This window comes from Phocoena sinus, chromosome 3 (assembly GCF_008692025.1).
Source record: "Phocoena sinus isolate mPhoSin1 chromosome 3, mPhoSin1.pri, whole genome shotgun sequence".
In the NCBI taxonomy this organism is placed as follows: domain Eukaryota; kingdom Metazoa; phylum Chordata; class Mammalia; order Artiodactyla; family Phocoenidae; genus Phocoena; species Phocoena sinus.
Window position 1 is genome coordinate 140,686 of NC_045765.1, and position 15,646 is coordinate 156,331.

Sequence of the window (15,646 nt, forward strand, 5' to 3'; positions counted from 1 at the left end):
AAACTTCAAAACAGTCGGACTTTCAAAAAGCCAATGTCAAAAAAAAAAACAAAAAACAAAAAAAAAAGCCAACGTCAAATGTAACTTTTTCTCACAGTGCTTAAAAAAGCCACATGCAAAGATGCTCAACATCTCGAATTATTAGACACATGCAAATCAAAACTACAACAAGGTATCACCTCGCACAGTCCGAATGTCCATCATCAAAAAGTATACAAACTAAGTCAGATAGAAAAAGACAAGTATCCTATGATATCACTTACAGTGGAGTCTAAAAAATGATCGAAATGAACTAATTTATAAAACAGAAACAAACCGACAGACTTCAGATATCCTTTAGGGAGAAAAATGTTTTAATCAGTTACCAATCATTAAATGTCAACCTGAAAGAATTAAGCAATAAATAACATTGTAAAGGTATTAATTCTCCTCAAATTAGCCTATACCAGGCATTAGCAAACTCAACCTGGAGATCACATCCAGCCTATCACCTTCTTTTGTAAATTAAATTTCATGAATGACCCACCAAAAAACCCACAATGAGACGTCACGTCACACCTCTCAACATGGCTATTATTCCAAAGTCTACAAATACGAGATGTTGCTCATGACGTGGAGAGAAGGGAATCCCAGTACACTGTTGGCGGGATTGTAAATTGGTACACCCACTATGAAAACGATACGGAGGTTCTGAAAAAAGTTAAAAGTAGAACTATCGTCTTAGCCAACTATTCCACCGCTTGGTATATGTGCAAAGAACATGAAGACAGCAATTTGACAAGATACATGCATCCCAGTGTTCGTAGCAGCATTATTTACAATTGCCAACATACGGAAGCAAACTAAATATCCATCAACAGATGAGTGGATAAAGAAGATGTGGTATCTATACACAGTAGACTATTACTCAGCCATTAAAAAGGATCAAATTCTGCCACTTGCAACAACGTGGATAGGCCTAGAATATTTATACCTCCTTAAATAAGTTAGAGAAAGACAAATACCCTATGTTCTCACTTCTCTGTGGAATCTAAAAAATTCAAGAAAGGAATGTATATAACAAAATAGAAATAGACTCACAGAGAACAAATTAGTGGTTACTGGTGGGGTGAGTGAAGTGGGGGAGGAAAGAGAGTAGTTTGTTTCTCTAAATCCAATACCCCTATGTATGAGCTAAACAAACAAGGATATATAGTACAGCACGGGGAAATATAGCCATTATTGTGTAATCACTTTAGTGAAGCATCTATAAAAATATTAAATCCATACGCTGTACCACTGAGACTAATGTAATACTGTAAATCAATGATACTGCAATTTAAATAATCCATAGGGTGGCTGAATGGATTAAAGAAAGTTCAATTATATATTGTGTACAAGACATTCATGTTAAGTTTAAATCCATATATAGCATAAAACTGAATGATGAGAAAAAAATACTCCATAAAAATCATACTTGCCTGACTAGTATATTATCAGGCAAAAAAGACTTGAAGTCAAACCTCTCAAAGGAAAGATGGTTATCATATAATGATAAAGGGATTAATTCATCAAGAAATTATGACAATTATAAATATGTACGTATCCTGCGTTGGAGTCTCTCAACATATAAAGAAAATATTAACCCACATGAAGGGGAAAATGTGCAGAAATAAAATAATGGTAAGAAACATCAATACCCAACTTTCAACACTGTATAGATCATCCGGACAGAACATCAATCAGGAAACACTGAACTTGAACACACACTTGATATCAAATGAACCTAACAGACATATACAGTACATTCCACACAACAGCAGCAAAATTTCCATTCTTCTTCAGTACACATAGAACGTTTCCTAGGGTAGATCCTATGTTAAGCCACAAAACAAGTCTTCAAAAATCCAAGAATATTGAAATCATATCAAGGATCATTTCCAACCACAGTGTTATGAAACTGAAATTCAACATTAAAAAGAATAATTGAAAATTCAAGAACACTTACAAATTGAACAAAATAAGCTCCTGAATAGCCAATGCATACAGGAATAAATCAAAAGGGAAATTTAAAAGAAATCTTAAAGCAAACAAAATTGGAACACAAAGTACCTAAATTAACGGAATACAGGAAAAACAATGCAATACAAAGAGTTATGTTTACAGTAATAAATGCATATATTTTAAAAGAATTCTTGAGAGGGGATTAAGATGAAAGAGTAGGAAGATACTGAGCTCCATTCCTGCCGTGGACACACCCAAATTACAACTTACATGGAAATGATCTCTGAGAATGACCTAAAGACGAGCAAGGCAGGTTTTCCACAACTAAAGATATAAGGAAGGAGAAACCACAAGGCAGGTAGGAGGACTGGAAACACAGTCTAGTTGGAACCCACACCTCAAGCACAGTGACCCACAGCTGGAAGATATCACAATTGCATCGGCCCTCCACACGGAGGGAATGGTCTGAACCCTGCGTCAGGCTTCTCAGCCCAGGGTTCCTGTACTGGGAAGAAAAGAACACAGCAGGTCTGCCTTTGAAAACCTGCAGGGCTTACTTTCAGGAAAGCTGGAGGCTGAAGAAAACTCAGACTTTGCTCTCATAGGTCACACACACATCTCACACGTTCTCAGTCCCTGTGCAGAGCCAGGAGTGTGAAAGACACCTGGGTCAGACCCACTTGCTAATCTCGGAGAGCTTCTTGGAAAGGCAAGAGGCAGCTGGGACTCCCGCTAGGAACTGAGACATTGGCAAGCAACATTTGAGAGTCTTCCCTGGAACTGATTAGAATCAGGGGCCTGCCCCATTTACCGCCGTGACCACAGCACTCCTGCACCAGAGGCCCCACAACCAGACACACTGGGGGCCTACCCTGTCCGCCTGTGCACCTGGAGCACCACACAGCCGCCCATAACGGAGGGCTGCCTTGGCTACGGCAATCACATACTGCAGGGCCTCACAGCCATTTAGGCCAGGGCCCAATACCACCTACCAGCTTGTCCACAGAAGTTGGCTCTGCCATAAGAGAAAGGCGTGTGCAGCCCACACAGGGGACACCCCTGGAGCATATGGCTCTGCCGGCCAGAGGACAATGTGCTGCTGGGCCCTATCTGTCATCTCCTATATCAGGCCACTTCTCCAAGACCCAGGAATGTAACAACATGAACCTAATGCATAGAAATGCACAGAGAATGAGGATACATAAGGAAATAGAGGAATATGTTACAAATGAAGTAACAAGACACGACATCAGAAAAAGAACTGAATAAAATAGGGATAAGCGTTCTACCCGATAAAAAAAGTTCGCAGTAATGATTATAAAGACGCTCACCCAAGTCAGGAGAAGAATAGATGGACATAGTGAGAACTTCAACAGAGTAACAACATGTCAAAGAGAACCAAAGAGCCGAAAAATACAGTAAATGAGATTAAAACACACACACACACACACACACACACACGAGGGAAGCAGCATTATATTATATGATACAGAAGAACAGATCAGTGAAATGGAAAACAGAGTAGTGAAAACCACCCGAGCTGAACAGCACAAAGTGAAAAGAATTAAGACTACAGGTAAAGGGACCTCTGAGACAACATCAAGAATATTCACATGAGCATTACAGGGTCCCAGAAAGAGGAGAAGAGAGAAAGGGGCAGAGAACTTATTAGAGAATACAGTAACTGATAACTTTCTTAACCTGGGGAAGGAAACACACATCCAGGTCCAGGAAACACAGAGTCCCAAACAAGATGAAGACAGACAGGTCCACACCAAGACATATTTTAAAGTGCTATAAATTTAAGGTAAAGAGGGGTCATAGAAGCAGTGAAATAAAAGCATCTAGTTATGTTCAAGGTATTCCCATAAGACTGTCAGCTGACTTTTCAGCAGACTTTGCAGACTAGGAAGGAATGACAGGATACATTGAAGGGGCTAAAAGGAAAAAGCCTACAACAAGAATACTCTACCAGCAAGATTATGATTCAGAATTGAAGGAGAGGGCTTCCCTGGTGATGCAGTGGTTGAGAGTCCACCTGCCGATGCAGGGGACACGGGTTCGTGCCCCGGTCCGGGAAGATCCCACATGACGCGGAGCGGCTGGGCCCGTGAGCCATGGCCGCTGAGCCTGCGCGTCCGGAGCCTGTGCTCCGCAACGGGAGAGGCCACAACAGTGAGAGGCCCGCGTACCGCAAAAAAAAAAAAAAAAATTGTCAAGAACTTGTCGTCACAGGTCATCCACCACTCAAGACACTTGATATGAGGGTCATCTGCCATGCACAGCCTTACATCAAGAGCTCTGGGGCTTCCCTGGTGGTGCAGTGGACACGGGTTCGTGCCCCGGTCCGGGAGGATCCCACATGCCGCGGAGCGGCTGGGCCCGTGAGCCATGGCCCTGAGCCTGCGCATCCAGAGCCTGTGCTTCGCAACGGGAGAGGCCACAGCAGTGAGAGGCCCGCGTGCCGCAAAAAAAAAAAAGAGCTCTGGACTGAACTCTTTGCTCTCAACTTGTGGACCAGATAAAGGACAGGATGAGGATACGAAGCCCATATCCTTGAATTTTAACTGAACTTAGTGGGAAAGTTTCATGTTTCTTACCATTAAGCATAATGTGAAGTTACAGTTTTTGTAGATTTTTGTTATCAACTTGAGAAAACTCCCTTCTACTTCTATTTTACTGAGAATTTTTATGAACACATATCTGATAAAGGATTTGTACTCAAGTTATACCAAACAAGCCCATTAAGATTTGGTGAAGATTGAAACACACACCTGGACCAAGAAGATATACAGATACTAAATGAGCAGACACGAGTATACTCACCATGCCGGTGGAATGCATGTACAACCAACTCTGGAAGACAGCTGGGCAGTTTCTTCCAAATCTAAACAGTCTCACCCCTTAGGATCCAAGAAGCACACCTCTTGTATTTAGACAACTGCTTTGAAAAACTGTGTTCAAACACAAGCTAGCATTTGGACTCCCCGGGTGGCGCAGTGGTTAAGAATCTGCCTGCCGATGCAGGGGACACGGGTTTGATCCCTGATCCAGGAAGATCCTGCATGCCACGCAGCCACTAAGCCCGTGCGCCACAACTACTGAGCCTGTGCTCGAGAGCTCACGAGCTAAAAAAGTAAAGATATCAGGATGTCCTTCCGTAGATGAATTCATAAGCAAATGATGGCACAAACATGTCAAGGGGAGCAGAACACACCACCCCAAAATATGTCCCTTTGACAAAAGGATTATTTGGGGCTGATTAATTTAAAAAACAGCCAACCCAGGAAACTCTTTGAAAACCAAGTCGAAAATGTCCTTTTATACAGTAAATTTACATTTGTTAAGTATATCTCCATTTTTAAGGGTGTGTCCCTCTCTGGACCAGGCATTGAATGATGACTAAGTATTAACGCGATCTTGTCAGTGAAAGAGGCCTAGATGTAAATCTGCGTAACAACGATACCCTTGCTTACTGTGCTTTGCCTAATAACCTCCCTTAAATGGCTTCCTTCCTTCCCTAAAATCTTTCTTTTGATCTCAGCTGAAGATGGCACTTAAGGTAATGGCTTGGGCCATTCCAAGGGAGTGACTCAGTTTTCCTGGGTATCTTTCAAGTATACAAGTAGGTATGCATGGTATAAATTAAACTTCCGATTATTTTTCTCCAGTTCATCTCCCTTTCATTACCAGGGGGATCTCGATGGAGAACAGAGAAGAGGGAAAATTATTTTTCCTCTCATATACATGCCATGCAACAGTATTCAGAGATATAAAGGAATGGACCTTCAACCCATGTAAAAAAAAAAAAGATGAATCTAACACTTACATTGCTAAGTGAAAGAATCCCGTTTGAAGTGCTACACACTGTAACCTCATTTATATGATATTCTAGAAAAGGCAAAACAGACATGTTTTGGAAACAGTTTATGGAACATGTGGTTGAAACAGTTCATATGATACTTTAGAGCTATGAATACCTGCCACTATGCTTTTGTCTACATCCACAGATTTTTACAACCCAATGAGTAAATTATAATCTATTCAAATTTAGTTACTTAGGATATGGAAGTGTCAAAGGCTGGAATACACAATGTAACAAAGAATCTAACTGATTTAGAAATGTATGAAAAAACTCACTGTTGGTGGTGGGACAAAATAGGCTGACCTAAACGAACTTTGGAAATGAACAGAATATGTAGACCAGAGGCAAAATGTGCCACACATACACAGTGGACTCAAAGTTCTTTCCCATGGTGGGTAGTAGCTAACAGTACTGAAATTACTGTATGAGTCATCGAATGGGACAAGCACTGAATTTAATAAATGACAAACGGTGGAAGCCAGGTTTCTTACCGCTGGAGTGGGAAGTCACAGACAAACAAAGGGAGAAGGTTACAATATCCATGTCATAACAGATCAGGTTGGAGACATCAGTATGGACTAGCTTTAGCCTGACAGAGATACACATAGCTCCACATGGAAATTTTTATAATTATGTGTATAATGCATAGGCTGGGATACGTGCATATACTTCCAAGCATTGTCAGCTGAGCAAATTTAGCTACCACAAGTACACTTTTAATATCATTCTCTAATCAAAGGAACAAGGGCTCTGTGAAGAAAGGGCTGATACTAGGGCTGAGACAGTAAATATGTGAAGCGGGATAATCTTACAATATCAGAAAGTAAAGAAACACCAAAAGAAAAAAAAAAACACAAGAGAAAAATTATGTAAGGGACTTCCCTGGTGGCGCAGTGGTTAAGAATCTACCTGCCAATGCAGGGGACACGGGTTCGAGCCCTGATCTAGGAAGATCCCACATGCCGCGGAGCAGCTAAGCCCGTGCGCCACAACTATTGAGCCTGTGCTCTAGAGCCCGGGAGCCACAACTACTGAGCCTGCGTGCTACAACTACTGAAACCCACGTGCCTAGAGCCCGTGCTCTGCAACAAAAAGCAGCCCCCGCTCACTGCTACTAGAGAATACCTGCGCGTAGCAACGAAGACCCAACGCAGACAAAAATAATTTAAAAAAAAGAAAAATTATGTAAAATGAAAACAGGAGCAAATGGAAAAAGCTCTCAACAGCCAAAGCAAGAATGAACTAAGCAGTCTAATCATGTAGTGCTGGATTATAAGCAAAAGTTTACAATAATTATTCATGTATCCACGCTGGTAAAAATAAATTACATAGTTTTTCATGAATGGTGTTAAACAGAAATCTCCCATGCAGAAAGCTTCTAAACAATTCATACACTCAGCTGTCCATCAGGGATGTGAAGCTAACCCCTCTCTCCTCAAGTGTGGGTTCTGCGTTATGACTTCTTCCTAAATAAGACACACAGGATGGACATGGGGAAAAATTAACTTCATGGGACTTCCCTGGCGGCTCAGTGGTTAATACTCCATGCTCCCAATGCAGGGGGCCCGGGTTCGATTCCTGCTCAGGGAACTAGATTCCACAAGCATGCCGCAACTAAGAGTTTGTATGCTACAACTAAGGAGCCGGCGAGCCTCAAATAAGGAGCCCTCCTGTCGCAACTAAGACCTGGCACAACCAAATAAATAAAATAAATTAAAAAGTAAAATAAATTTTAAAAAATGAACTTCACTGTGGAAAACTTGACAAACACTACCTCAGCTAGGTGATCAAAGTTGAGAATATAAGTGAGAAGTTCCCTTGAGAGCCTGTTCTCTCGATATATAGTGAAGAAGCACTTCACCTCTGTGATTTGCTTTTTCAAAGGCAAGTCTAATCACCACCAAAACACCAAGCAAATCCCAGTGCAGAGCAGTCTATAAAATACCTGAGCAGTCCTCCTCCACACTGTTAAGGTCATGGAAACAAGGAGAGTCGGAGCAACTGTCAAAGCCCGGAAGAGACTAAACAGACATGACTGAGGCAGGAGACAGACGGGCCCCCTAGGGCAAACGGTTTGAGTTAATTCCCTGTGAACCAATACTCCGAGATGGGAATGACAGACAATTGAGAGACGAGGCTGGGCCCTGCCCAGATAGAAGATAAGAGATCACATATTCCTCATTCTTAAAGTCAGGAGACCTCCCCAACTACATGTGCAGAAAGGCTCCCAGGAGGTCAAAAGAGAAGTGATGCTAAGGGCTAAGTCTACCCATAGGCCTCTTCGGTAGAATCCATCTTGGCTAAGAGATGCACATGCATGCACGGGAAGATCCCGAGATACACCAAATAAGGACTCTGAACCAGGCAAATCAAAATGATTGGCCAAAGGAAACATGGAAGAAATGTCCCATAAAAGTGATTCAAACTGCCTCTAGGGCACAACTCTCTCTCTGAGACCGCCCGTGTGTCTAGCCACACGTACTCTACTCTTTTTTTTCTAATAAATACTTTACTCGTTTCAATACTTTCCATCTTCGTGGGAATTCTTTTCTGCAAAGCCGTAGGGCCAGGACCTTGTCACTGACCACCGGTCTAGTGGCTAGGATACGGTCCTCTCACCGCCGCGACCCGACCTCAATCACTGGCCGCGAACCAAAACCCTGCTTCAAGCCGCTGCAGGCCGAGGCCACCCGATGTCATGATGACCACATGTCATTTGTGATCCTGGGACAAGGAAAGGTTTAACAAAGGGAACATGAATATGGACTTGAGTTAATAATAAACTAAATATTTATTCATTATTTGTGATGATTCTGTAGATAAAGATGGGAAAAATTAAAAGTCAAATAAGAAAAACCTATTGTAACTAACTGGAAATCGAGAGGAAATGGGTGATTTCTTTGTAAAAACACATTACCAAAATGGACCCTACATTAAGGAAAACACAAAAAGGCCAATTAACCACTGAGGAACCTCTTCCCCTACTGGTTATCCTATCACTGTTCCAGGCTTTCCCTCTCTTGGGACAGGGAAGGAACAGGGACAGAGCTGTTTGGCAGCTCCCCTAGTATATGACCCCAGTGTCTTCACCTCCCCCAGCCACGCCTACCCAGTGAGGACACCTGAGAAAGGACCAGGGATTATTGATTCAGATGTGTCAACTAGGACTTTTTCTTTTCCCAGTGACTGGACACACTTACTGAAGTAAAGTAAATTAGTATCTATTGTAAGGGTAGGAAGAAAGAAATACTTGCAAGTGGCAAGTTGAAGAATGGGTTTGGACCTGGCAGGTCCAGTGGCTCACACTGTCTCAGCGTGACCTTGCTTCTCTCCAAATCTCTGTCCCTCTCAGTGCCTTTGGGGGACCCCATTCACAGGCAGGCTCTCTCACTGCCCTTGGGCCAACAGCAGTTCTAGGCTGACAGCCACTCACCAACCATTTTCCGAGAAAGTTTCTCCTTTTCTTGGGTTCCAAGAAAAGTCATGGTTTTAAAGGCCTTTGGTCTGGCTTGGGTTGCATTCTCATCCTTGACCCATCACCAGAAAATGGAAAATGGGACTGGCTAGATGTGGGCTGTAAACCCATTTCGAGCTGGGTGCAACTTGGGGTCATCCTTCTGGAACTGTCTGGACTGGAAGCAGGGGAGATGTAATTCCCCAAAGGAAAACTCAGGCACTTGGGCCTGAGAACAGATGCTGGCTGGGAGAAAACAACAGATTCTATGTCGATGACAGCTCACTGCACAACACAGAATCTGACACAAAAGGAAGAAAGGGGTTCACTTAGGGTCAGGGGCTGCAGCTACTCATCCAGGGCTCTTACTGTCCTCCCAAGACTACAAGAAGTTCTTTCACTTGCTGAAAAGTCAGGATCATTGGTGGCGGTAAACTCAAGTCTCTTTCCTTGGGCACCAGGTCCTCACATCTCAGAGGCTGGCCCAGAACAGCCCATGTGCCCTCAGAAGACACACAGACCTCATTCCTGCCCTTGAGAGGTGAGAGCCCTTGAGCTATGCCATCTCCCTGGCCATATTAACTACGCATCCCTGAAAAACAATACTGCTCCTTTTCCAGTTTCTTCTCTCTCCTTTTCTAAGGGAAGAAACCAAATGCTAGGGTGGTAAGGAAACTCTTGTGTAATGAAGTAACGGGAGGCTCAAGAATTATTCCATGCCATGGAACCCATAATTGGCAGGCTTTCCAGAGGCCACATGGACGCATATGGCTCTCCAGGACAATGCAGTCTCAGTGTGAACCTCCCATTGGGAGGTCCAGTTGCTCCCATATCTTCGATTCTTAATGAGTATGAATGTCAAAAGTTTCCTCCAACTGGAAGGCCAAAGGATCGCAGGGCCATGGTCTGTTGTAGGTTGTTGTGTCGGGGACACATTCAAATGTTAAGGGGATTATTACCTCTCTTGGAAAGCTACGAGGTTGTGAGGGGGAGGCCTTTTTCTCAACCACAAGGATGCTGGTAGTTGAAACTTCTCAAAGGAATGTCTACACTGCCCAGGTAGCTGTCCCATTGCCCGGCAGCATGGTCAGCTCCATAACTGTACATGAGGGCCTGACAATGCCCAGGCTGGACGGGGCTGGAGGACCCTCAAGAAGGCAGCATCCGGGGGCTGGCAGGTCACTGCACCCAGTCCTGTATAAATCCACACATGTCCACTGAGTGCCCTCCTGTCTGGGCTGTGCTGGAACCTGGGGCTGCCCAGGCGGAGTAGGGCCAGCATCACCCTTCCCAGGTAGGAGGGCAGAAGGAAACCATGCATGGCTTCTGACACCCTCCCCAATCCTTGACAGAGGTCGAGTTGGATACGAAACAGTCTGAGACAAGAACAGACATTTCATTCTTCTCTCAGAGCTCAGGACTTGGGGAGGGGAGGCCAGAAAACAGTTATTGACCTCAGCTCCCTGACTCCTGTTTGACACTGGGCAAATCCTATCCATCCTGGAGGCCTCAGAGAGGAGAAGGGAAAGGCAATGGAGGCCAGTTATGCTTAAACCTAACCCTAACCCTAAAGAACCCTAACCTCTAACCCTAACACCCTAACCCCAGACCCCGAGACCCTCTACCCTGATTCTCCAACCCTGATCCCTGACCCTGACCCCTAAACCCTGACACTGACTCAAACCCCAGACCTAAACCCTAGCTCAGTGGATACCGAGGGATGACAGTATTCTGGAATAAACCAAGGGATTCATGACCTTGCATTTAGCAACAGTTTCTTAGATCTGACACTAAAACACACACAATAACAGAAAAAATAAACTGAAGTTCCTCAAAATTACAAACCTTTGTGCATCAAAAGAGGCTATCCAGGGACTTCCCTGGTGGCTCAGTGGTTAGGAATCCACCTGCCAAAGCAGGGGACATGGGTTCGAGCCCTGGTCCGGGAAGATCCCACATGTCGTGGAGCAACTAAGCCCGTGCGCCACAACTACTGGGCCTGCGCTCTAGAGCCCGTGAGCCACAACTACTGAAGCCCACATGCCTAGAGCCCGTGCTCTGCAACAAAAGAAGCCACTGCAATGAGAAGCCCACGCACCGCCACAAAGAGTAGCCCCCGCTCGCTGCAACTAGAGAAAGCCCACGCGCAGCAAAGACCCAATGCAGCCAAAAATAAATTAATTTTTTTTTAAAAAGAAATATATGGGAAAAACTCACTGTAGGGGATGGGGTAAAAGGTGCTGACCTAAGTTACCTTTGGAAATGAATGGAATCTATAGACTAAAGGCAAAATGGACTGTACATAAACAGAGTGTTTTATTTTATGAAGTTCTTTCCAGGGTGTAGTAGCTAACAATTCTGAAACCTCTGCACCTGTAATCTGAAAAGGAGCAATGCGTAAATAAATGGCAAGCGGTGGGAGCCAGGCTCCTTGCCGTGGGAGTGGGAAGTTACAGATAAGCAAGGGGAGAGCCTCTGCCCTGGTAATCCTGGATCTGGGCTTCCTGGCAGGATGCCGACTGGCCGGGGGAAACACACACACCTTCATGCTGGGAAGACCCTGAAGACACAGGAACTTCACACCCCATCTTTCCACCCATACCTGCTGGAAACATTCAGCCTTCCGTAATCAGTCAGTTGCGGCATTTAAGACATTCTCACCCCCAGGCAGATAAAGGAACGTGAGGGTCTTGCTTACCCCTAAGCTGTCCCAGAATCCAGGCCCTGGGGGTGGAGCCAGGTTGGGGGTTCCTGGGCCTCTGACCAGCAGGTGAGAGGAGGGAGGAAGACCGGTCCTGAGGACAGAGGTTCCCTCAAGTCTGTGAGCCCAGGAGCCCCAATGGGATTCACTCCCAGTGAGGACATGGGCGGGGCCTGCAGTGGCTCTGTGTTCCCCCTGGCCCCTTTGATGAAGCCATGGCAGCACTGGGCCCAGACGTCTCCTGGCGGTGTCTCAAACTCTGACACAGCGGTTTTACAAAGGAACAGGAGAATGGAGCTGAGCCCCTGACGGCCACTCCTTTGTGGCTCTGAGTTGCTTCCACCAGGACCGCAGTCACCTGCACATAGTCTGCTGTGACCTACCTGCCCCCACTGTGCCTTTCCTCTCCCTCCCTGCGATGATTCCAGTGACATCTCCAGCCTGGACCCCTCTCCCAGGCCGGACGCCTCTGTCCAGCCACTGCACCCCCATCTCACCTTGGGGGCTAACAGGCCCCTCAGAGGACTGGGCCCGCAGCTCCGCACACCCAGGAGCAAGCCCCACCTTCCCAGGTTGCTGAGCCCAGGCACCGGGTGTAACCGAGCAGGACCCTATGGGGCCTTCTCAGGACAGACCCCTCCCCCACATCCTCTGCTGTAGGTCCTCTCTGAAGTACCTGGATAACAGTATCTGATGCACGCTTCCTGAGTTGTTTTACAGATGCTAAAACCACCACCAAGCGGAAGAAATTAACTACTTGATGATCACGAACAGGTAGCCCCGGGGCTTCTGGCGCCTAAGAATTTATAATGTTAACCGCCTGTTACCTCACCATCAGCCAGAGAATTGTGCACCAGCTGATCACGTACCCTGCGACCGCCCCCCTCCTTAAACTGGCCTTTAAAATGCTTTGCTGAAATCCCTCAGGGAGTCTGGGCTTTTAGAGCACAAGCCACCTGGCCTGCTTGTATTGGCGCTTTTACGATTAAAGCTGCACTTGCCTTCACCACAATTGGTGTCAGTAGATTGGCTCTACTGCACTGGGGCAAGCAGACCCAAGCAGTTCGGTAATACTGGGTCCTCCCAGGCTCCCACTCTCCTTGTGCCCCAGTGACTGTCAGCTCCTCCTCCAGAGCCTGTGGCCAGTTCCCACACTAATTCCCCTCTACGCCCACAGCCCTGGCCCAAGCCCGATCTGGTGCCTGGTTCCTCCATCGGGCCTGACAAAGCTCCCTGCCCGCACGGTGTGTCTCACATCCCACCCCAACCTGGTCTTTCTGAAGCACAAACGAGACTCTCTCCCACCCGTAATCCCCCAAATGTTTCCCCCCTTTCACTAGGGTATCTGCCGGGAGAGACATCTGCCAAGGCCCTGAGAGTCCGCGGCACCCCCACTAGGCTGCTGGCTCCTGAGTTCTGTGACAATGAGCACCTCAGCAGGCCGGGAGACACGGCAGGAAACCCCAGAACTGCTCACCTCAGGACGGGGCCGGCACTGTCACGGCCTGATCAGAGAGAGCAGAGGAGGCGTCCCCAGCTGGGACACACACTCTGCACGAGTGGCCTCTCCTTGAGCCATTACATCACCTCGTGACCTGAGGGAAGGAAGGACCGAAGCACACTTGGTTCCTAAGGAGGGTGGTATAGGCTCAGTCACGTCCCTCCAAATTCACATGCTGAATCCTTAACCCCCAGGACCCGAGGATGAGGCTGTATTTGGAGATGGGATTTTTAAAGAGGTGATCAAGGTAAAAATGAGGTCACTAGGGTGGATCCTAATCCAATAGGATTGATGTCCTACAAGAAGAGACTAGGACACAGATTGGCACAGGGGGAGACCATGTGAGGACCTGGGGAGAAGATGGCTGTCTAAGCACCAAGGAGAGAGGCCTCAGGAGAAGCCAGCGTGCACTCACCTTGATCTCCAACAGCATCCAGGACTGGGACATAGGTCTGTTACCCAAGCTGCCCTGTCTGTGCTATTTGTTACGGCGGTCCTGAGCAGACTCACACGCAGGGTAACTCAGGGCTCAGACTGTCCAGAGCCCACTCTCCATCCCCCTGTACGTGAGTTACAGGAACCCCAGGAACTGAGGAGCGGGTCCCTGAGGGGAGGCACAAGATAGAAGATGCTAGGCATTAACATGGCTGCATTGATGTTAAACGTGCCTGAAGTCCAATCACACGAGATGGTTTTGTCCTGTATGTACATTGGCACCTTCAGTGTGAACTGCGGATCTCTGGCTTCCCCACCTCCACTGAGAGCATTAGCTTCACTATAGGATTTCCAGAACCACAAAGCATCGAAGCTTCACAGGACCCAGAGTGCATGCGCTAGCATCCAGGCGACCCTCACGGCAGAGCCGCGCGGCTGCCCATCAGAACCTATTCCCCTTTTACCTGTTCACGGCTAACCCGCACCTCCCAGGCTTCCCACCCCTTGCAGCTGGTGCGCAGTGTCTTCGTGTTACCGAGGGGGAGGGGTGGAGGTGGTGAGGGCCTTGACCAGCCTGCGTCCTAGGACGGAGGGCATGATGCCCAGCTGGTCACCCCACCCTGCTGGTTGGAGCCCTCACCTGGAAGAAGGGAGGAGACGCAAGGGGGACAGAGCCTGGGACCTGACACCCACCTGCCCTGGACTCTCACAAGAAAGGGACAAAGATATCTTGAGCTTCGGCCCATATTTGGGAGACACTGTTTTAGGACTTCATCCCTTCCAGGTGATTGATTCCAGGGTCCTCACTCTGCCCAGACCCCACCCACATGGCTGCTGTCTGTGCCAGTCTATACGGGACCTTGGTAATCTTCCTAAAATGAGGGGTATTTTATACACAGATAATGGGTTGAATGCTGGCCCCAAAAGATGTGTCCCCCCAGAACACGTGAACAGGACCGTATCTGGGAAAAGGGTCTCTCTATATGTAGTTAAGGATCTTGAGGTGAGGTCATCTTGGGTTAGGGTGGCCCTCAAGGCCCTCAAGAGAGTCCTTCTGAGAGGCAAAAGAGGAGAAACACACAGACATAGAGGAGAAGCCACGTGAAGACAGAGGCAGAGACGGGAGGGATGCAGCCGCAAGCCTGGGAATGCCTGGAGACCCCAAAAGCTGGAAAAGGCAGGAAGAACCCTATCCTGGAGCCTTTGGAGAGACTTCTGTCCTGCAACACCTTGATCTCAGATGTCTGGTCTCCAGGACTTGGGGGAGGATGAATTCCTGTTGTTTTCAACCACCCAGCTTGCTGTCATTTGTTACAGAAGCCACAGAACAGTCACACAGACCCTGCTCTGTAGGATCCTGGAAGTTCAGGTCTCACTGAGGCCGACAGAGGCTGGATTGCAGAACCCTTAGAGTCAGCCTTGGGGCCCAGAAAACCTAAAGCAGAGGCTGGACACCAGAATGTTGAGGGGTCAGTCGGAAGTGCGTCCCTGAGGCTGCCGGCCGCACACGGCCTCCCCAGGTTTTTACGCCTGTACATGTTGGGGATAAGTATTTACACCCTGATTCAGGACCTCTGATGTCACCCTTCACGTTGCTAATTAAGAACCCACCAGTTACACAGATGAAAACCCTATCAGGACACTTGCTCCAGTGGTAAACAGTTCTGAAGTTGGTCAGTGGTGGGGAATCGTCTCCCATTCAGCCAG